Source organism: Apium graveolens, chromosome 8 (genome assembly GCF_009905375.1).
Source record: "Apium graveolens cultivar Ventura chromosome 8, ASM990537v1, whole genome shotgun sequence".
NCBI lineage: Eukaryota > Viridiplantae > Streptophyta > Magnoliopsida > Apiales > Apiaceae > Apium > Apium graveolens.
The window spans coordinates 193,827,917-193,849,577 of NC_133654.1; the positions used below are offsets into that span (position 1 = coordinate 193,827,917).

At 41.2% G+C, this 21,661-nt stretch overlaps 2 non-coding genes across 2 annotated transcripts; both read left to right on the forward strand.

Annotated features, from left to right (window-relative positions):
* Window positions 1–15,303: 15,303 nt before the first annotated feature.
* On the forward strand, window positions 15,304–15,410 carry LOC141682315 (small nucleolar RNA R71). The gene has a single exon (XR_012559716.1). It is a non-coding gene; the product is annotated as a small nucleolar RNA R71 (small nucleolar RNA).
* Window positions 15,411–20,661: 5,251 nt separating this feature from the next.
* LOC141681216 (small nucleolar RNA R71) lies at window positions 20,662–20,768 on the forward strand. The gene has a single exon (XR_012558658.1). It is a non-coding gene; the product is annotated as a small nucleolar RNA R71 (small nucleolar RNA).
* The last annotated feature ends 893 nt before the right edge of the window (window positions 20,769–21,661 follow it).

Consider the following 21,661-nt stretch of genomic DNA (forward strand, 5'->3'; position numbering starts at 1 on the left):
CATTATCTCTTCTGTGAAGGGTGGAGTTGGATCATCAGGATCTCCAAGGGGAAGGAGATTGCTTGGATCAGTTCTTGGGACAACAGCCCTTCTTCTTACCGGACCATCCAGGTCTATGACAGGAGGAGGATTTCTCCCCCTAATAGATATCTGGGGTCTGGTGGCCTGGTGAGCCTCCAAATCACGCCTCAGCCTTTGGATTTCAGCCTCATGAGCCCTGATCCTTTCCTGCACTTCTTGGGGATTCGCCCCTGGGGTGCTTTGGGGGCGTTGCCTTCCATCGGCCATTGGCTCTTTTCCAGGACGCCTCCTTCTCGGGGCCACTTCATCATCCGAAGATTCGGAGTCTCTTTCACTGTAAGGACCAGAAAATTCCCGATCCTCAGGGATAGGACCCAAACCTCGTATATAGGGGCGACTGCCCTCGTGCTTCGCTTCGTCCAGCATATCCGCTTCCTCCAACCTCAGGGTGAAGGGGCATCCCATAAGGGGGGTTAGTAGTAACAATAGTTGAATATTCATACCCGACGGGTCGAGAATTCACAGGTATATGTACTTGTTGAACTTGGGGATTCGTACCTTGAATAGTCGGGGGAGTTGTCCCTTGTGGCTGAGGATGAGTTGCCCCTGTCTGGGCTTCCCCCTGAGTAGATGCATAAGTTGAATGGGGAGGAACCTCCACGGTTGATGAAATCACCTGGGTTGTCTCTGATGGTGTTCCTTCCTCTAGAGCTCCAATTGTTCTCCGTGTTCTCGCCATGGTTGTTGTTGCGATTCCCACAGACGGCGCCAAATGTTATGGATAAAAAACTAAGGTTATTATTTACTGTATTTATTACTAAGATTCGGGAGCTCAAGGCCTTTAATGGCTGCTCTCGTGTTTCGTGGCTCGATCTGCCTTTACGAGATGTCTACGTATCTCTGTGAATTAGAGAATCAAGCCAAAAAATATAGTTCTGATCTGTGGGGTGAGGCCCCTTATATTGATGTTGGGAGTCCTTGAATTGGACTTGGTATAGGAGACTTGGTGGGCAAGTCTCATAATTAGAATGGACTTTGGAGTCCTAGATAGTAGGAAACTGATTCCTTATCCTTTTAGGTCCCCTTGAGGCTAATCTCTAAGGATTTATATCCTTATCGGGACTCTTCTCAACATCTGATTTTTCCCTTATTAATTAATTATGAAATTAATTAATAATCAGGGCTTTTGGGCCTTTTTTATTCCATCAGGCCTGATCTGGTCCATCAGGCTTAACCTTTCTGGTCTGAGTATCATATATCTTTTTATTGGGCCTAGCAGCCCACAGCTTGTACGATTAATGCAGTATTTAATTATACAATCATAATTTATTTATCCCTATCAAGTACTTATACTGGAAGTCAGGACTTAAGGATATCAGTACTTATATTATCAGGAGATAATCATCAGAAGTTAGATATCAGAACTTAAGTGCTGAAGGATGATCAGAGTAGGACAGTAGCTGATTAAAGGAAAGAAGATTGAGATAAACATAAGAAGAGATACGCATGAAGAAGGAATTCCATGAAGAATGGAATACTTGGAAGAAAAGATATCTGATTGATATATTTTAGGAAGCAGAATTATATTCCATATCAATTAGCGATTATCTTGTAACTGTGTAGTATATAAACACAGACATAGGGTTTACACTATAAGTGTTATCATATATTCGAGAAGATTATTCATTGTAACCCTAGCAGCTCTCGTGATATTTATTCATCAGTGAGAGGTAACAGTTCCATACTGTAACAGAGTTTATTGTTTCAATAAAGTTTGTTTTCTGTTACTTAATATATTAAAGTTCGATTTGATTATATTATACACTGTATTCACCCCCTGTACAGTGTGTGTGACCTAAAAAAGAACTTAATAACTCGAGTATTAAAGAGCTCACTCTTGACCAATTATGCATAAACACGTACCTTTTTTTCTTTTTTTCTTTTTTTTTTCTTTTTTTTTCTCTTTCTTTTCAACAATTTCTGAATGAGTGCGTTTCGCTCCATCTCATTCAACCCTAGACCACTCATAAAACTATGAGCCAGCTACTAGCCATTTGACGCCTAGCCTTATTCACAACTAGCAATGAAATCCAAGTTTTTCTCCAGATAAAAAAATCAGTGGTTTTACATCATTAAGAGAATCTCACAAATTCTAAATATAACCAAGTGATTAAATCTCAACAACAAACAAGTATGATCATGATCTAGATCAAAAGCAACCATATAAGACTTTGTGAAAATATTTGTTTCTTGCATGCAAATCAATTCATTAGGACTTAAACATCCCTCTAGTCTTCATCCCCACACTCAAATCAATATCAACTTATCCAATAGCATAATTCATCTTAAGGGATCATGCTAAATATGCATGCAAATGCAACTATATAAAATCACATTAAAAATAGACAAATATGTCCTATATGAACAATCATGCAACACTACGAATGAAATATAACTATATATAATTATGAATCTATATGAACTATATGGACACACACAACTAATTCTTACATTATTACCCCCAAACTTAAAATTTTCAATGTCCTCATTGAAGTTAATAATAAGGATTTCAGGCATACCTAGTTGTCGGAAAGATCACCCTCCTCGGGTGGAGGATCAGGTGGCCAATCAACCTTGACACCAGTGGCTCAGAAAATAGTGCCCAAAGCCTGTGTCAAAACTGCAGCAAAATGACGGTGAATGTCGTGAATGGACTCCATATGCCTAGTCACTCGCCTCTACTGCTCATCACTAACATCAGTCCTATCAACTGCCTACTGTGTATGAGAAGAACCCTCTGTAGGCACAGGAAGATCTGTTCGGCTACCCTCTATATCATCAAAACTATATCCCTAGCCCTTATCATCGGGTTCACCTAAGAATGCATGACTCAAGTGATCTTGTAGTGGGTTAAGCTCAAGTGTGGAAACATCTTCAATAAACGGCTCGAGATGGTCCTGAGAAATTTTCAACTCTGCTAACCCAAGAGAATCGAATCGCATATCCAACTTCCTCTTCCACGGAGGTGCATTCATAATCTGCAATTTCTCTGCTCCTTCTTTATCTTCAATAACTGATTCCCCTATTAAGGATCTCTCTAAGGTATCTGACTTTAGCAATTGCTCAGGCTCTGAATTCATGACAGAGCCGACCCACTTTACTTTAAAGCAATCCTCTTTAGCTGTGGGTAAGTGACCTTTTGATCATGAACCTTCATCGTAAGCTCTCTTTTTTGCATATCGATCATAGTTCGGCCAGTAGCTAAAATGGTCTCTCCAAGATAATGGGAATCTTCTTATCCTCCTCAAAGTGAAGAATTAAAAAGTCAACAGGAAAGATAAGTTTGTCCACCTTGACCAACACATCTTCTACAATGCCTCATGGATATGTAATAGAACGATCGGCCAACTGCAAGGAGATTTATGTCGGTTTCGGATCAGGTAGACCAAGCTTCTTGAAGATAGACAAAGGCATCAGATTGATGCTGATAGGGATAAATAAATCCTGATTGTATAATTAAATATTGCAAGGTGTGGGCTGCTAGGCCCAATAAGAAGATGTATGACATACAGACCAAGAAGGTCAACACATTGATCAGGCCTGATGGACCAGATCAGGCCTGATGGAACAAAGAAGGCCCGAAAACCCTGATTATTTATTAATTTCGTAATTAATAAATAAAGGAGGAAAACAGCTATTAAGATAAGTCCTAGTGGGGATATAAATCCTTGTAGATTGGCCTCAAGGGGACCTAAAAGGATAGGGAATCAGTTTCCTACTATCTAGGACTCCAAAGTCCATTCTAATTATGAGACTTGCCCACCAAGTCTCCTATACCAAGTCCAATTAAAGGACTCTCAACATATATATAAGGGGTCTCGCCCCACAAATCAGAACTACGTTTTTTGGCTTGATTCTCTAATTCACAGAGATACGTAGGCATCTCGTAAAGGTAGAATTAAGCTACGAAACACGAGAGCAGCCATTAAAGGCCTTGAGCTCCCGAATCTTAGTAATAAATACAGCAAATAATAACCTTAGTTTTTTATCCATAACATTTGGCATCGTCTGTGGGAAGTGAACAACAACCATGGCGAGAACACGGAGAATAACTAGCGCTCTGGAGGAGGGAACACCATCAGGGACAACTCAGGTGATTTCGTCAACCGTGGAGATTCCTCCCCACTCAACTTATGCATCTACTCAAGCGGAAACCCAGATAGGGGCAACTCAACCTCAGCCACAAGGGATGACTCCCCCGACTATTCAAGGTACGAATCCTCAAGTTCAACAAGTACATATACCTGTGAATTCTCGACCCGTCGGGTATGAATATTCAACTGTTATTACTACTAACCCCCCTTATGGGATGCCCCTTTACCCCGAGGTTGGAGGAAGTGGATATGCTGGGCGAAGTGAAGCACGAGGGCAATCGCCCCCTTATATACGAGGTTTGGCTCCTATCCCCGAGGATCGGGAATTTTCTGGTCCTTTACTGAGAGAGATTCTGAATCTTCGGATGATGAAGTGGCCCCAAGAAGGTGACGTCCAGGCAAGGAGCCGATGGCCGATGGAAGGCAACGCCCTCGAAGCACCCAAGGGGCGAATCCCCAGGAAGTGCAGGAAAGAATAAGGTCTCATGAGGCTGAGATCCAAAGGCTGAGGCATGACTTGGAAGCTCACCAGGCCACCAGACCCCAGATACCTCCTAGGGGGAGAAATCCTCCTCCTGTCATAGACCTGGATGGTCCGGTACGAAGAAGGGCTATCTTCCCAAGAACTGATCCAAGCAATCTCCTTCCCCTTAGAGATCCTGATGATCCAACTCCACCCTTCACAGAAGAAATAATGAATGCCCATATCTCAAGGAAATTCAAGATGCCCACTATCAAAGCCTATGATGGCACCGGAGACCCCGCTAACCATGTCAGGACATTCTCTAATGCACTGCTGCTGCAACCCGTTAATGGCGCTATTAAGTGCCGGGCCTTCCCTCAAACCCTGTCGGCTATGGCTCAAAGATGGTATAGTCGCTTACCCCCAAACTCTATTGGATCGTTCAGAGAGTTAAGTCAGGCTTTTATTAAGCAATTCATCAACGAGAGAGTCCATGAGAAAAGTTCAGCATCTCTTATGAGTATTGTGCAGGGAGCTAAGGAATCCTTGAGAGATTACCTGAATCATTTCACAAAAGAGGCTTTAAAAGTCCCGGACCTTGATGATAAGGTAGCCATGATAGCACTGCAACAAGGAACTAGGGACGAGTTTTTCAAGATGTCCTTGGCCAAACGTCCCCCTGAAAGCATGTTGCAGCTCCAAGAGAGGGCAGAGAAGTATATCAAGGTTGAAGAAAGTATGAGGAAGACCGTAATAAGTAATGAGCCCACTGGAGGCAAGAAGCGGAAAACTGTTCTAGAATATATTGCAAAGGACAAATATCCTAGAACCGAACAAAACCCTAATTCAACCCCCAAGAAGGGAGGACCTGGGCAAAAGTTCACTGAATACGCTAAGCTGAATGCTCCTAGAAGTCAAATTTTGATGGAGATTGAGAAAGATAGAGATATTCGCTGGCCTAAGCCCTTGAAGGCTGATCCCGCCAAGCTAGATAAGAGCAAGTATTACAGGTTTCACAAGGATGTTGGCCATGACACCGATGAGTGTAGGCAATTGAAAGATGAAATTGAGTTTTTGATTCGAAAATGAAGATTGAACAAGTATATTGGAGATGGAGGGGACAGAAATAATAGTGGAAGGAAGAATTTTGAAGATCGTAGGAGGGACCAAGACGATCAGGGGCGGAATCCCCAACCTAGAGGGCCGGTTATAAATGCAATTTTTGGAGGACCACGACGCCCTCGAGGACCTGTGATAAACACGATCTTTGGAGGTCCGACTGCTGCTGGATTGTCCAAAAATTCAAGAAAGACATATACTAGAGAGGTTATGCATATTGTTGGAGAAGCCCCGAAGAGGGCCAGGACAGAAGTAACATTGGGTTTTGATGATTCTGACCTAGAGGGCGTAAAGTTTCCTCATGACGACCCATTGGTCATAACACCAATAATAGGAAATAGCCCGGTTAAGAGGGTTCTTGTGGATAATGGTGCTTCAGTGGATATATTGCTCCACGACGCCTTTCTAAGGATGGGGTATAACGATTCCCAGTTGACACCAACCGACATGCCGATATATGGATTTGCTGGAGTAGAATGTCCTGTGGAAGGAATAATCAAACTGCCAACCACCATAGGTACGGAACCAAGACAAGCAACGCAGATGTTGGATTTTGTGGTAGTAAAGGCTAGTTCAACTTATAATGCTATCATGGGGAGAACAGGGATACATGCCTTTAAGGCAGTCCCCTCTTCCTACCATTCAGTTATGAAGTTTCCCACCCGAAACGGGATTGGAGAAGAGAAAGGAGATCATAAAATGGCTAGAAGTTGTTATGTGGCCTCTTTGAGGGCAGATGGAGTCGGGGGGCAGGTTCTTCCTATTGAAGATATGGATGTCCGAGAAAATGACGAGAAGAGAGGAAAGCCAACAGAAGACTTGGTTTCGGTTCCTTTAGACCCCGAGAATCCTGAGAGGATGACTTTCATTGGAGCCACACTAGAGGAGCCCCTTAGAGGGAAGTTGGTGAAATTTTTGCAAGAAAATAGTGATGTATTTGCATGGTCAGCAGCTGATATGCCAGGCATAGACCCGGAGTTGATTACTCATAAGCTAAATGTGGATCCAAGCCGGAAGACAGTGAAACAAAAGAAAAGAAATTTTGCCCCGGAAAGACAAGAGGCTATAAAACAGGAAGTAGAGAAGCTCCTAGAGGCTGGTTTCATTGAGGAGATTCAATTTCCGGAGTGGTTAGCAAACCCTGTAATGGTGAAGAAGGCTAATGGAAAGTGGAGGATGTGTATAGACTTCACTGATCTGAATGATGCATGCCCTAAAGACTGTTTTCCATTGCCAAGGATTGATACTTTGGTTGATGCCACTGCTGGGAATGAGATGCTGAGTTTCATGGATGGATTTAGTGGATATAATCATATTAAGATGCACAAGGATGACATTCTAAAGGTATCATTTATCACTGACTTTGGTGTTTATTGTTATCTTGTTATGGCGTTTGGTCTTAAGAATGCGGGAGCCACCTATCAAAGGTTGGTAAATTAAATTTTTAAGGATCTTATTGGTAAGACTATGGAAGTCTATGTTGATGACATGTTAGTCAAGAGTCTAGTAAAGACTGATCATATAACCCATTTGAGGGAAGCTTTTGAGATCCTGAGGTACCACAAGATGATGTTGAATCCTACGAAGTGCGCTTTCGGAGTAGGATCTGGAAAATTCTTGGGATTAATGGTCTCAAAGAGAGGAATTGAGGCTAACCCCGATAAAATAAAGGCAATCCTGGACATGGAACCACCAAAAACTAACAAGCATGTTCAGAAGCTCACAGGAAGGGTCGTTGCGCTAGGACGATTCATCTCCAAGTCAGGAGACAAGTGCTTGTCATTCTTCAAGTCACTAAAGAATATCAAAGACTTTGTATTGAATGAGGAAAGCCAGAAGGCATTCGAAGAGTTAAAGAAGTATATGGCTCAGGCCCCGTTGTTGGCCAAACCATCTTTGAATAAAGTTTTATTCTTATACTTGGCCATTTCAGAGAGCGCCTTGAGCGCGGTGTTGGTTAAGGAGGAGCTAAAAGTCCAGAAACCCGTATATTATGTCAGCAAAATTCTGCATGGTGCTGAATTGAATTATTCAACTATTGAGAAATTTGCTCTAGCCTTGGTAATGGCTTTGAGAAAACTGCGTCCTTACTTTCAGGCTCATCAGATTGAGGTGCTAAGGAATCAGCCACTGAGAAACATCATTCACAGTCCCAAGGCAAGTGGGAGATTGATTAAGTGGGCAATAAAGGTGGGAGAGTTCGATCTCAAGTATAAGCCACGTACGGCCATAAAAGCCCAGGCACTAGCTGACTTCGTGGTGGAATGTACCATACCCAACCAAGAAGTTGGGGGGCAGGAAGATACCATACCTCAAGACAAGGGAGTCGATAATGGGGACAGAGAGAAGGATGATAAGGAGAAAGAATATTGGGTTCTCTATTTTGATGGAGCATCAAAAACAAATTCTAGTGGAGCAGGGTTGGTTTTGCAAAGCCCTGATGGATTCTTAATTGAGTATGCTATGAAGCTAGACTTCCCAACCACAAACAATGAGGCAGAGTATGAAGCCCTGATTGCTGGCCTTGGTCTAGCTGGACACTTAGAGTCAAAAACTTAAAGGTCCGTGGAGACTCGAAGCTGATCATATCCCAGGTAAAGGGAGAATTTAAGGCAAGGGATGATACGATGGCTAAGTATGTCCGCCTAGTAAGGGCTGTGATGACCCAATTTAATGAATGCCATGTTGAACACATTCCAAGGGAAGAAAATGCTAAGGCAGATACGCTATCAAAGTTTACTTCATCTGAGATAGAAAAAAGTTCGGGAAGTGTGTACTTTCGTGTTTTGAAGCGCGAAGCATAGATGTTAAGCTTGTGGCTCCCATAGGCCTGGGGACGTCATGGATTGATCCTATCAAGGCTCACATTCAAACCGGTTGGTTGCCAAGTGATGCAACTGAAGCACGGAAGTTAACTGTTCGAGCACTAAGGTACTCTTTGATAGATGGGATTCTTTATAAAAGATATTTTGTGGTTTCCTACTTGAGGTGTCTCAGGCCCGATGAGGCACGCTTGGCTCTTGAAGAAGTGCATGAAGGTATTTGTGGACAACACTTGGGGGGCAGGGCCTTGGCTCATAAGATAACTCGTCTAGGCTTTTATTGGCCGGAAATGATGGCTGATGCCAAAGAATATGTGAAGAAGTGCGACCGCTGTCAGAAGCATGCACCTGTTGTTAGACAACCTCCCGAGATGCTGACATCTATCAACTTGCCTATTCCCTTTGCTATGTGGGGGATGGATATTCTAGGGCCTTTCCCTATGGCCACAACACAAAGGAAGTTCCTGATTGTAGCCATTGATTATTTCACTAAGTGGATTGAAGCCAAACCCTTGGCCAAAATCACAACTAAACAAGTTGCACAATTCCTGTGGGAAAACATTATGTACCGATATGGAATTCCCCGTGTCCTAGTCACCGACAATGGAATGCAGTTTAACAATGAGGAATTCAAGAAGTATTGTGAAGAAAATGAAATTGAGTTACGGTTCACCTCCGTGGCTCACCCACAAGCCAATGGGCAAGCAGAAGTAGCAAATCAAATAATCCTGGATGGACTAAAGAAGAGGATCGAGAAGTCAAGAAATAATTGGGTGGATGAGATACTTCCCATATTGTGGGCCTATAGGACTACTTGTAGTGTCATGACAGGAGCAACTCCCTTCATGTTGGTGTATGGGGCAGAAGCAGTAGTTCCAGTGGAGATATCACATTCCTCTCAAAGGATTCAGGCTTTCAATGCTGAGGAAAATGAGGAAGGACAAAGGTTGGCTCTAGACTTAATCGATGATGTGCGAGATGAAGCACATGCAAAGATAGTAGAGTATCAGAAGAAGGCTTTATTCTACTACAACTTAAGGGTTAAAGAAAGGTTCTTTAAACAAGGTGACCTAGTCTTGAGGAAGATAGAAGCTTCTGGGGTAGGACAGAAAGGGAAACTTGCCCCAAATTGGGAAGGGCCGTACAAAGTCAAGAGCGTTCAGGGTAGAGGAACCTACAAGCTGGAGACTATGGATGGTTTTGAAGTCCCGAGAACCTGGCACGCACAAAACCTGAAGGTTTACTACGTGTAAGATAGTCGAAGTACGATTCTCACTTCTCATTTTGACAAGTAGGTTTAAAAGCACCTTGAAGCTTTGTTTGTGTAGGATTTTTATTTTCTAGGGTCGAACCCATATTATGTAAGGCTTTGGAAAACCAGACTTGAAATTGAAGAGTTCGAAATTATTTCAACCTATGGATGTTTGAGTTGTGATAATACTTGTGTGGCCCATTAGGCCAAGTTTGAATATTAAAGTATCGGGAAAATAAAGGAGAGAGATGCGAATAAGGAAAGTAGCATATAAAATAACCCCGGAGGGTAATAAGTTTTAATACAAACAAAAGTCCAGACATAAGTTAAGGATAAAATTACAGAATAGAAAAACTACTCCTCCATGCGGGAGCCTTCATTCTCTTGCTCCTTATCAGCGCCTTCAGCATCCTTCACAGGAGAAGCGGGAGGAGAAGCAGTGTTAGGATCCAAGATGCGATCATTTGGCTGAGGGGAGTTGAAGAGGGCATCTATGCTGTCCTCCGACTCAGCCTGCTCGGGACTTATAAAGTCCTTAGGGTCGACTAAGCCCGGGTGCTTCTCAGAAACCGCCTTTACGGCCGCATCCCATCCCTGAGTAAACTGTAGGGAATAAAGACCCTCATCATGAATCTCCATGAGATTCTTAAACTTGTCAGAATCCAAGTAGTCATCAATGAGCTTATCCTTATCTCTCCTAAGTTTCACCAGCTCGGAATAAGCCTTAGCCAGCTCCTCTTTCTTCGTGTCCAGCTTCTTCTCCAGGACCTTGGCTCTCTCCTCCTATTTCTTCATCTCCTTCTCAAACTCATCTGAGTTACCCTTCCAGGACCTAGCCTGATGGAGGGCCGCCTGGAAGTAGGTATTACTCTGCAAAGAAATATATATGAGTTAGCACAAGTTCATTGAAATACGAAAAAGTTGGGATTCAAAGAAAAAGAGAAAAAAGAAAGTTACCGCAGCTTGGGCTTGAGAACCCAGAAGCTCAATAGTCTCGATATCACTCCCCGTAACAATGTCAGTAAAGTCATGGGGAGTGATGGAATGGTACGACCAATCCTTAGCATGTTTGGTAGATCCAACCACCGTATCGCTCCTCCTGAAGCCCCAGTTAGGCCTGAAGGAATGTGCCTTAAGTGGAGGATCCACATCGTCCCCCAGCTCGACCACCGGGATGTGGGGCTTAAGAAAAGAAGGACCATCAGGTTTGCTCCTGGGGTCCCTGTTTAGCTTGGCCCTCTTCTGGCGGCCTGACTCCCCTTCCTTGGGCCTGTTGACATTATTGATGGCCTCGCAAGCTGAAAAAGAAAGATAGAAAGAATATTAAATTACAGGATAGATAAAACGTTATAATTAAAGGGAAGGAAAAATGGTTATCAGTTATAAATTTACCCTTATCACTGGCCTGAGAGAGACCAACTTTCTTCAAGGAAAACTCCTCTAAGAGGGTCCAGGTGTCTGTTTTCCCATCATCTGAAATTAAGGCTTGGTAGGCCACCTCCTCCTCATCAGATAATCTGATGCTACCTGGACTCCCATCTGACACTTTGCAAAAGGGCCTACGGAAGAGTGTGGCCCAATCACCCCCAGCCCAGGTCAGCCTCACAAACTCGTCCCTCCATTTGGGGTTGTTCTCAACTATGGAATTACTATCAAAGATATGAAGGATTTTGGGCCGTTGACGAATTAAAACCCAACCTGGTTGACTCATGGAGCTATTATAGAATTGGAAAACTTTCCTAAAGACAGCTACGGAAAGAGGAAAATTGTTTCTAAGACAAAGGACCATAAAACAGATAATGTTCCTCCAAGCGTTAGGAGGGAGTTGACAAGGGTTGATTTGTACATCGGCAAGTAAGCGAGGAATAAATTCATGGAATGGGAACCTAAGACCCGCGGTCAGGGCTCCTCGATAGATAAACAAAGTATCCCCTCCCAATTACAAGTCCTATCCCCAGGGGCGGCTGGAGTGATCCTAAGGTGGGGTGGAAGTCTGTACAGGGTGTTCATGGACTCTATCCTACCATCTAACCCATGAAAGGTGTTACCATGGTTATACGAATCTAACTCAGATAGAGAGGGATATTCGTTACCTCTCGAGTTAATCATATCAAGTAGGGAAGTATATGGAGATTGAATTTGAATGTTTGTACCTCTCTTAGAGACATTCATCTTCTGCAAACGAGCCAAGTCACGATCCGCCATTGATATGCTTCGATTGAAGGCTTGAAACCCAGAAAAACCTGAGAAAGGTGGAGCTGCGGTGGCTGAGGTCGCCGGAAATTGCCTTCTCAAAGGGAGAACTCTAGAGAGATTTGTGAGAGAAAATGAGAAATATGAAGTGAAGTGAGGATTCTCACTTCACACTACACTTATATAGGTGAAAATCTCGGAATACGAGGCGTTTCTAGGCGCATTTAGCCAGGCCCAACCTAAAAGCCCATCTACCAGAAATATCAGGAATAATCTAGAAACTCCTGTGGAAAATGAAGGGTCGAAAATCGACCAGAATTTTAAAATGGTTCGATCAGAGTCCTAATCGACAAAGAAGAAAATCCTAATCGATACTTCAATCGATCAAGAGGGAAGAAACCTATTAAGTTCGATCAGAGTCCTGATCGACGCCAAACAGGATCGGGATCGATACCTCATTCGAACAGAAGGAAAGAAATCCCCTAAGTTCGATCAGAGTCCTGATCGACCCCAAAAAGGATCCTGATCGATATCTCATTCGAGCAAGAAGGAAGAAAACCACTAAGATCGATTAGAGTCCTGATCGACACAGAAGAGGATCCAGATCGATATTTCATTCGATCAGAACAGTAGAAAGCCACCTAGTTCGATCAGAATCATGATTGAAATCGATCAGGAATTCTGGTCGATTATGCCCATGTTTCAGTCGACTAGAGTGTCACTTTGAAGGCCAGTTCGATCAGAGTCCTAATCGAAATCGATCAGGAATCCTGATCGATTCCGCATAGATCCTGATCGAAGATCCCGTCGACCAGAATGTTACTTCCTGAGCTAGTTCGATCAGGATCCTGATCGAAATCGGTCAGGAATCCTGATCGATTTTTTATACATCCTGATCGATTTTAAGGCAGAAAATTAGGGAAAAATCCATAAATTAAGGATAAAGCCCAGAAAATTAGGGAAACATCCAGAAATTAAGGATAAATCCTAGAAAATTAGGGGAAAATCCAGAAATTAAGGATAAATCCCAGAAAATTAGGGGAAAATCCAGAAATTAAGGATAAATCCCAGAAAATTAAAAAAAATCCAGAAATTAAGGATAAATCCCAGAAAATTAGGGAAAAATCCAGAAATTAAGGATAAATCCCAGAAAATTAGGGAAAAATCCAGAAATTAAGGATAAATCCCAGAAAATTAGGGAAAACCCCAGAAATTAAGGGAAAAATCCAGAAAATTAGGGGAAAATTCCTGGAAATTAAGATAATTCCAGAATTAAAGGAAAAATCGTTGTAAATGTGTAGGTCGCTCAACATTTTACGCAAAAACGAAACTCTGTAAGGGAATGAATAGACTTAACTTCTGCGAAACCTAATCAATGTTTCCCAAAAGCTGGGGGGCAAATGATAGGGATAAATAAATCCTGATTGTATAATTAAATATTGCAAGGTGTGGGTTGCTAGGCCAAATAAGAAGATGTATGACATACAGACCAAGAAGGTCAACACATTGATCAGGCCTGATGGACCAGATCATGCCTGATGGAACAAAGAAGGCCCGAAAACCCTGATTATTTATTAATTTCATAATTAATAAATAAAGGAGGAAAACAGCTATTAAGATAAGTCCTAGTGGGGATATAAATCCTTGTAGATTGGCCTCAAGGGGACCTAAAAGGATAAGGAATCAGTTTCCTACTATCTAGGACTCCAAAGTCCATTCTAATTATGAGACTTGCCCACCAAGTCTCCTATACCAAGTCCAATTCAAGGACTCTCAACATCTATATAAGGGGTCTTGCCCCACAAATCAGAACTATGTTTTTTGGCTTGATTCTCTAATTTACAGAGATGCGTAGGCATCTCATAAAGGCAGAATTAAGCTACGAAACACGAGAGCAGCCATTAAAGGCCTTGAGCTCCCGAATCTTAGTAATAAATACAGAAAATAATAACCTTAGTTTTTTATCCATAACAGATGCTAGCTCCCAAATCACATAAACACTTGTCGAACGATAAGTTTCCGATGGTGCAAGGAATAGTGAAGCTTCCAGGATCTTTAAGCTTCGGAGGCAACTTCTGTTGCAGCACATTACTGCATTCCTCCGTTAGAGCAACGGTCTCTACGTCATCGAGGTTCAATTTCTGAGAGAGAATACCTTTCATAAACTTTGCATAGCTAGGCATCTGTTCAAGAGATTCATCAAAAGGTATGTTGATGTGAAGTTTCTTGAACACCTCCAGAAACTTAGCAAATTGCTTGTCCAATTTCTGCTTCTGCAGCCTCATAGGAAAACGCAGGTGGAGGATAGACCTATTTCTACCCTGTAGTACCCTCAGGAGGAGTGTGTTCCACAATTTTCTTCCTTGATTCGACTTCTTCTTCCTTCTACACTTCTTATTTAGTCACAACTGCTTTTTCTGAAACTTGAGAATTTTTAGGGTCTTCCTCTTGCTGAATTTGGGGGCTTGCGACCTTTCCAGACCTCAAGGTGACGGCGTTCACCTGTTCTTCAAATTCCCTCTTTCCTGGATTGGCTTCTCAAGCACTAGGAAGCATTCCTGGTGGTCAATTCAACAAGGCGTTAGTAATTTTCCCTATTTGGTTCTCCAGAGTCTTGATAAAAACAGCCTGTCTTTGGCATATAAGAGCCTGGTTTTTGCACATAAGCCTCAACACCTCCAATTCAGATTTTTCATTCGAAGATTAACCTGCATCATGAGTTTGTTGTTGAAGTTGGAGTTGTTGTCTTGGTGCAAATTGTTGCTGAAAGCCAGGAGAATTAAATTGCTTGTTCCCAAACTGCTGGAATGGTTGTTGCATCGCATTCTGATCGTTGCTCCAATTGACGTTAGGATGATTCTAATAGTCAGGATGAGAAGTGGCAGGAACTGGATGATGCGATCTCTGAAAGTTGCTCACAAAATGAGCTGAATCACTAGATATAGCGCATTACTCTGTCGCATGCGGACCTGCACACAGCTCAAAAACACTGGTTATCTGCTTAACACCATAGTTAGCCAGAGAATCGATCTTCATAGACAACGCCTTTAGTTGAGCAGTGATAGCCATAGTTGTATCCACTTCAAGAATTCCTTCAACCTTCCTCTGTGGCAATCTCTGGGCTGGATACTGATATTCCTTAGCAGCCATCAGTTCAATTAGATCATAAGCTTCATCGTAGCTCTTAGTCCATAAGGCTCCACCTGGTACTGCATCGAGCATGGGTCTGGACTATACTCCCAAACCATTATAAAAAAATAGATGATCATCCAATCAAGCATTCCATGATGAGGACACTTCCTAAGCATCTCCTTGTAGCGCTCCCAAGCTTCGTATATAGATTCTCCTGATTGCTGCGCAAATTGAGTAAGAGCATTCCTGATTGCAGCTATCTTTTCCATAGGGAAGAATTTAGTGAGTAACTTTTAAGCAAGATCTTACCAAGTAGTAATTGAACCAGTTGGTAGAGAGTGTAACCAGCTCTTAGCCTTGTCCCTTAGAGAGAATGGGAACAGTCTCAGCTTCACAGCTTCTTCAGAAACACCGTTGAACTTGAAGGTGTCACAGATCTCAATGAAATCCCTAATGTGCATATTGGGATCTTCCGTTGGAGAATCCCCAAACTGGATTGAATTTTACACCATCTGAATTATGCCAGGCTTGATCTCAAAGGTATTAGCTGTAATAGTTGGCCTGGCAATGCTAGATTGAATGTCATTGATCTTGGGTTGAGAAAAATCCATTAAGGCTTTCATTCATGCTGCTGGATAAAAATTAGATCAAATTCATTCTGACAGAGACTCTTTGGTTAATTTAAGAATATGCTCCTATGCAACAATGATATGGTTATTATCCAATGCTAAGACAAATAACAAGTTAAGATTGTTTATAACTAAGAATTAAACTAACAATTATAACTAAAAGATCAAGACTGATTGAATTAATATATATGACAAACATGGGATCCTAACTTCATTCAATACTTCATTCAATATCTTTTTTTATTTTTAACCTTAGCATGTAATGGTGATGACACTAATAAGATATTACGAAACTAGTAAACGCCAACTTTCGTTGTACGAATACCCTACTACCAAGCATCCACAAAAGAGATAGAAGCTGAATAGACACCAATTATAGTGAGACCCAATATGTCTATAGAATTTTACAGCATAAAGGTTTAATGCGCAAGTTATCTATCGTGATTACATGGGGCAACTAAGATGGTTAAAATTACCTATGAATCATGCATAACAATAACACATGATTTTATGCTAGCATGGCAAGTTCTAAATCTCTATATTCACTTTCAATTCAATAGAGATTAACACGCTATCTTATATGTTAGCTACGCACATAAGACGAATAAGGACAACCAATACTAGGTTATCAATCAATCACCACACACCAAGGTATTGAAACAAATTAACTATGGAAATCTATAAGTAAATCCGCTAGAATTTCACGATAACGATTAGTTCATAATCGAACTCATCATCACCATGGGTTCATATGAAAGCATGATAATAAACATTATAGGAGTACTAGGGTTCAAGAACAAATCGGAAATGAGCATCCAAGTATCAGCTATATTAAAGAAAATAAAAGTCTTCTTCTCCGTAGCCTTCTCGTGCTCTCTAGGTCTTCTTATTGCTCTCCCCTCACTTCTTGTTGTTAAAAACGTCTTATTATAGGTATATATAGGCTTCAGGATTAGCAGGGCTTCAAATCTCTCAAAAATCAAGTCAAAATAGGATTCTGCTGATCACGACCCACACGGCCGCCCGCTTTCCAGCGCGGGCGCACGCTGTTTCTGCTCTCTGGCGCAGCCGCCCCGCATTCCAGTGCGGGCGCGCCGTGCTTTTGGATTTTTTGCTCCAATTTCTTCTTTTGCTTGTAAGTTGAGTTCCGCTTATCAGAATTCGATGATCAAATAGTCCATGCGAAGCTCTCGTGATCCTCTACAATTTAGGAATGGACTTGATTTCATATTCTTGACTCTTTTCATCATATATTCAATAAGAACTCCATTCATCCTCCAACTAATGCCTGAGATGCAAAAAGACAAAAGCACATAAAAAATACCAACAACTTGAGTCCAAGACACCAACTTAAGCATGTAATGAAGCATTCCAAGTAGATATAAAATCCACTCATCACACCCCCAAACTTGAATCGATGTTTGTCCTCAAGCATAAACAGACTCAAAACTATAAAACAAACCTAATGCATGAATGCAACTACGTGAATGCAACTAAATGATAATGCAATCGTTCCCCTCAGAATAACCATAACCAACCAACAAGCTAATTCCTTTAAGAATATAATGACTTATAACAGAGCTCGAAGAAAATCTCACAAACCAACTCATAATCCAGAAACGTGCGTGTGTGGATGCTTAATAGATATACTCTCGACACTAAATCAATAACCATAACTTATCTATCATCGAAACAATCACAAGTTTATAAATAGAATAGACAATAAACGCATAATGACTCATAACACCTTCATCCTACTAGAGTTATACAAGGATTCACACTATTATTGAACACATAACAAATATGCTTATTTGATCGTGCAATGAATGAGGTCCCAAAAGACTTATACAATAATACCCATGTAGCGAGCATTAGGTTAGCGGATCCCAGACTATAAAAAGCCTTAGGTCACTAGGCATAAAGTCCCCTAAGAACTTAATAACTCGAGTATTAAGGAGCTCACTCTTGATCAATTATACATAAACACATACCCTTTTTTTCTTTTTTTCTTTTTTTCTCTTTTTTCTCTTTTTTACAACAATTTCTGAATGAGTGCGTTTCGCTCCATCTCATTCAACCCTAGACTACTCATAAAACTATGAGACGACTACTAGCCATTTGACGCCTAGCCTTATTCACAACTAGCAATGAAATCCAAGTTTTTCTCTAGATAAAAAAATCAGTGGCTTTATGTCATTAAGAGAATATCACAAATTCTAAATTTAACCAAGTGATTAAATCTCAACAACAAACAAGTATGATCATGATCTAGATCAAAAGCAACCCTATAAGACTTTGTGAAAATATTTGTTTCTGGCATGCAAATCAATTCATTAGGACTTTAACATCCCTATATTCGTCATCCCCACACTCAAATCAATATCAACTTATCAAATTGCATAATTCATCTTAAAGGATCATGCTAAAAATGCATGCAAATGCAACTATATAAAATCACCTTAAAAACAAATAAATATGTCCTATATGAACAATCATGCAACACTACGAATGAAATACAACTATATGCAATTATGAATCTAAATGAACTATATAGACAAACACAACTACTCCTTACATTATCACCCCCAAACTTAAAATTTTCAATGTCCTCATTGAAGGTAATAATAAGGATTTCAGGCATACCTAGTCGTCGAAAAGATCACCCTCCTCGGGTGGAGGATCAGGTGGTCAATTAACCTCGACACCAGTGGCTCGGAAAATAGTTCCCAAAGCCTGTGTCAAAACTGCAGCAAAATGATGGTGAATATCGTGAATGGCCTCCATATGCCTAGTCACTCGCCTGTACTACTCATCACTAACACCAGTCCTATCAACTGCCTGCTATGCATGAGAATAACCCTCTGTAGGCAAAGGAAGATCTGTTCGACAACCCTCTACATCATCAAAAATATATCCCTAGCCCTTATCATCGAGTTCATCTAAGAATGCATGACTCAATTGATCTTGTAGTGGGTTAATCTCAAGGTGTGGAAACATCTTCAATAGACGGCTCGAGATGCTCCTGAGAAATTTTCAGCTCTGCTAACCCAAGAGAATCGAATGGCATATCCAACTTCCTCTTCCACGGAGGTGCATTCAAAATCTGCAATTTCTCTGCTCCTTCTTTATCTTCAATAACTGATTCCCATATTAAGGATCTCTCTAAGGTATCTAACTTTTTCAGTTGCTCAGGCTCTGAATTCATGACATAGTCGACCCACTCTACTTTAAAGCACTCCTCTTTAGCTGTGGGTAACTTTATTGCCTTGAACACATTAAAAGTGACCTTTTGATCATGAACCTTCATCGTAAGCTCTCTTTTTTGCACATCGATCATAGTTCGGCCAGTAGCTAAAATGGTCTCTCCAAGATAATGGGAATCTTCTTATCCTCCTCAAAGTGAAGAATTAAAAACTCAGCAGGAAAGATAAGTTTGTCCACCTTGACCAACACATCTTCCACAATGCCTCATGGATATGTAATAGAACGATCGGCCAACTGCAATGAGATTTATGTCGGCTTCGGATGAGGTAGACCAAGCTTCTTGAAGATAGACAAAGGCATCAGATTGATGCTTGCTCCCAAATCACATAAACACTTGTCGAATGATAAGTTTCCGATGGTGCAAGGAATAGTGAAGCTTCCAGGATCTTTAAACTTCGGAGGCAACTTCTGTTACAGCACATCACTGCATTCCTCCGTTAGAGCAACGGTCTCTATGTCATCGAGCTTCAATTTCTGAGAGAGAATACCTTTCATAAACTTTGCATAGCTAGGTATCTAGTCAAGAGCTTCATCAAAAGGTATGTTGATGTTAAGTTTCTTGAACACCTCCAGAAACTTAGCAAATTGCTTGTCCAATTTCTGCTTCTGCAGCCTCTTAGGAAAAGGCAGGTGGAGGATAAACCTGTTTCTCCCCTGTAGTACCCTCAAGAGGAGTGTGTTCCATAATTTTCTTCCTTGATTCGACTTCTGCTTCCATCTACACTTCTTCTTCAGCCACAACTGCTTTTTCTGAAACTTGAGAATTTTTAGGGTCTTCGTCTTGCTGAATTTTGGGGCTTGCGACCTTTCCAGACCTCAAGGTGATGGCGTTCACCTGTTCTTCAAATTCCCTCTTTCCTGGATTGGCTTCTGTAGCACTAGGAAGCGTTCCGGGTGGTCGATTCAACAAGGCATTAATAATTTTCCCTATTTGGTTCTCCAGAGTCTTGATAGAAATAGCCTGGCTTTGGTATATAAGAGCCAGGTTTTTGCACATAAACCTCAACACCTCCAATTCAGATTTTTCATTCAAAGATTAACCTGAATCATGAGTTTGTTATTGAAGTTGGAGTTGTTGTCTTGGTGCAAATTGTTACTGAAAACCAGGAGAATTAAATTGCTTGTTCCCAAACTACTGGAATGGTTGTTGCATCGCATTCTGATCGTTGCTCCAACTGACGTTAGGATGATTCCAGTTGTCAGGATGAGAAGTGGCAGGAACTGGCTGCTGCGATCTCTGAAAGTTGCTCACAAATTGAGCTCAATCACTAGATATAGCCCATTGCTCTATCGCATGATGACCTGCACACAGCTCACAAACACTGGTTATCTGCTTAACACTATAGTTAGCCAGAGAATCGATCTTCATAGACAACGCCTTTAGTTGAGCAGTAATAGCCGTAGTTGTATCCACTTCAAGAATTCCTTCAACCTTGCTCTGTGGCAATCTCTGGGTTGGATACTGATATTCTTTAGCAGCCATCAGTTCAATTAAATCATAAGCTTCATCATAGCTCTTAGTCCATAAGGCTCCACCTGGTACTGCATCGAGCATGGGTCTGGACTGTGCTCCCAAACCATTATAAAAAAATTGATGATCATCCAATCAAGCATTCCATGATGAGGACACTTCCTAAGAATCTCCTTGTAGGGCTTCCAAGCTTCGTATAAAGATTCTCCTGATTGCTGCGCAAATTGAGTAAGAGCATTCCTGATTGCAGCTATCTTTTCCATAGGGAAGAATTTAGTGAGTAACTTTTAAGCAAGATCTTCCCAAGTAGTAATTGAACCAGTTGGTAGAGAGTGTAACCAGCTCTTAGCCTTGTCCCTTAGAGAGAATGGGAACAGTCTCAGCTTCACAGCTTCTTCAGAAACACCGTTGAACTTGAAGGTATCGCAGATCTCAATGAAATCCCTAATGTGCATATTGGGATCTTCCGTTAGAGAACCCCCAAACTGGATTGAATTTTACACCATTTGAATTATGACAGGCTTGATCTCAAAGGTATTAGCTATAATAGTTGGCCAGGCAATGCTAGATTGAATGTCATTGATCTTGGGTTGAGAAAAATCCATTAAGGCTTTCATTCATGCTGCTGGATAAAAATTAGATCAAATTCGTTCCCACAGAGACTCTTTGGTTAATTCAAGAATATGCTCCTATGCAACAATGATATGGTTATTATCCAATGCTAAGATAAATAACAAGTTGAGATTGTTTATAACTAAGAATTAAACTAACAATTATAACTAAGAGAACAAGAATGGTTGAATTAATATATATGACAAACATGGGATCCTAACTTCATTAAATACTTCTTTCAATATCCTTTTTGTTCTTAACCATAGCATGTAATGGTGATGACAATAATCAGATATTACGAAACTAGTAAACCCCAACTTTTGTTGTACGAATACCGTACTACCAAGCATCCACAAAAGAGATAGAAGTTGAATAGACACCAATTATGTGAGACCCTATATGTCTATAGAATTTGATAGCATAAAGGTTTAATGCGCAAGTAATCTATCGTGATTACATAGGGCAAGTAAGATGGTTAAAATTACGTACGAATCATGCATAACAATAACACATGAACCTATGCTAGCAT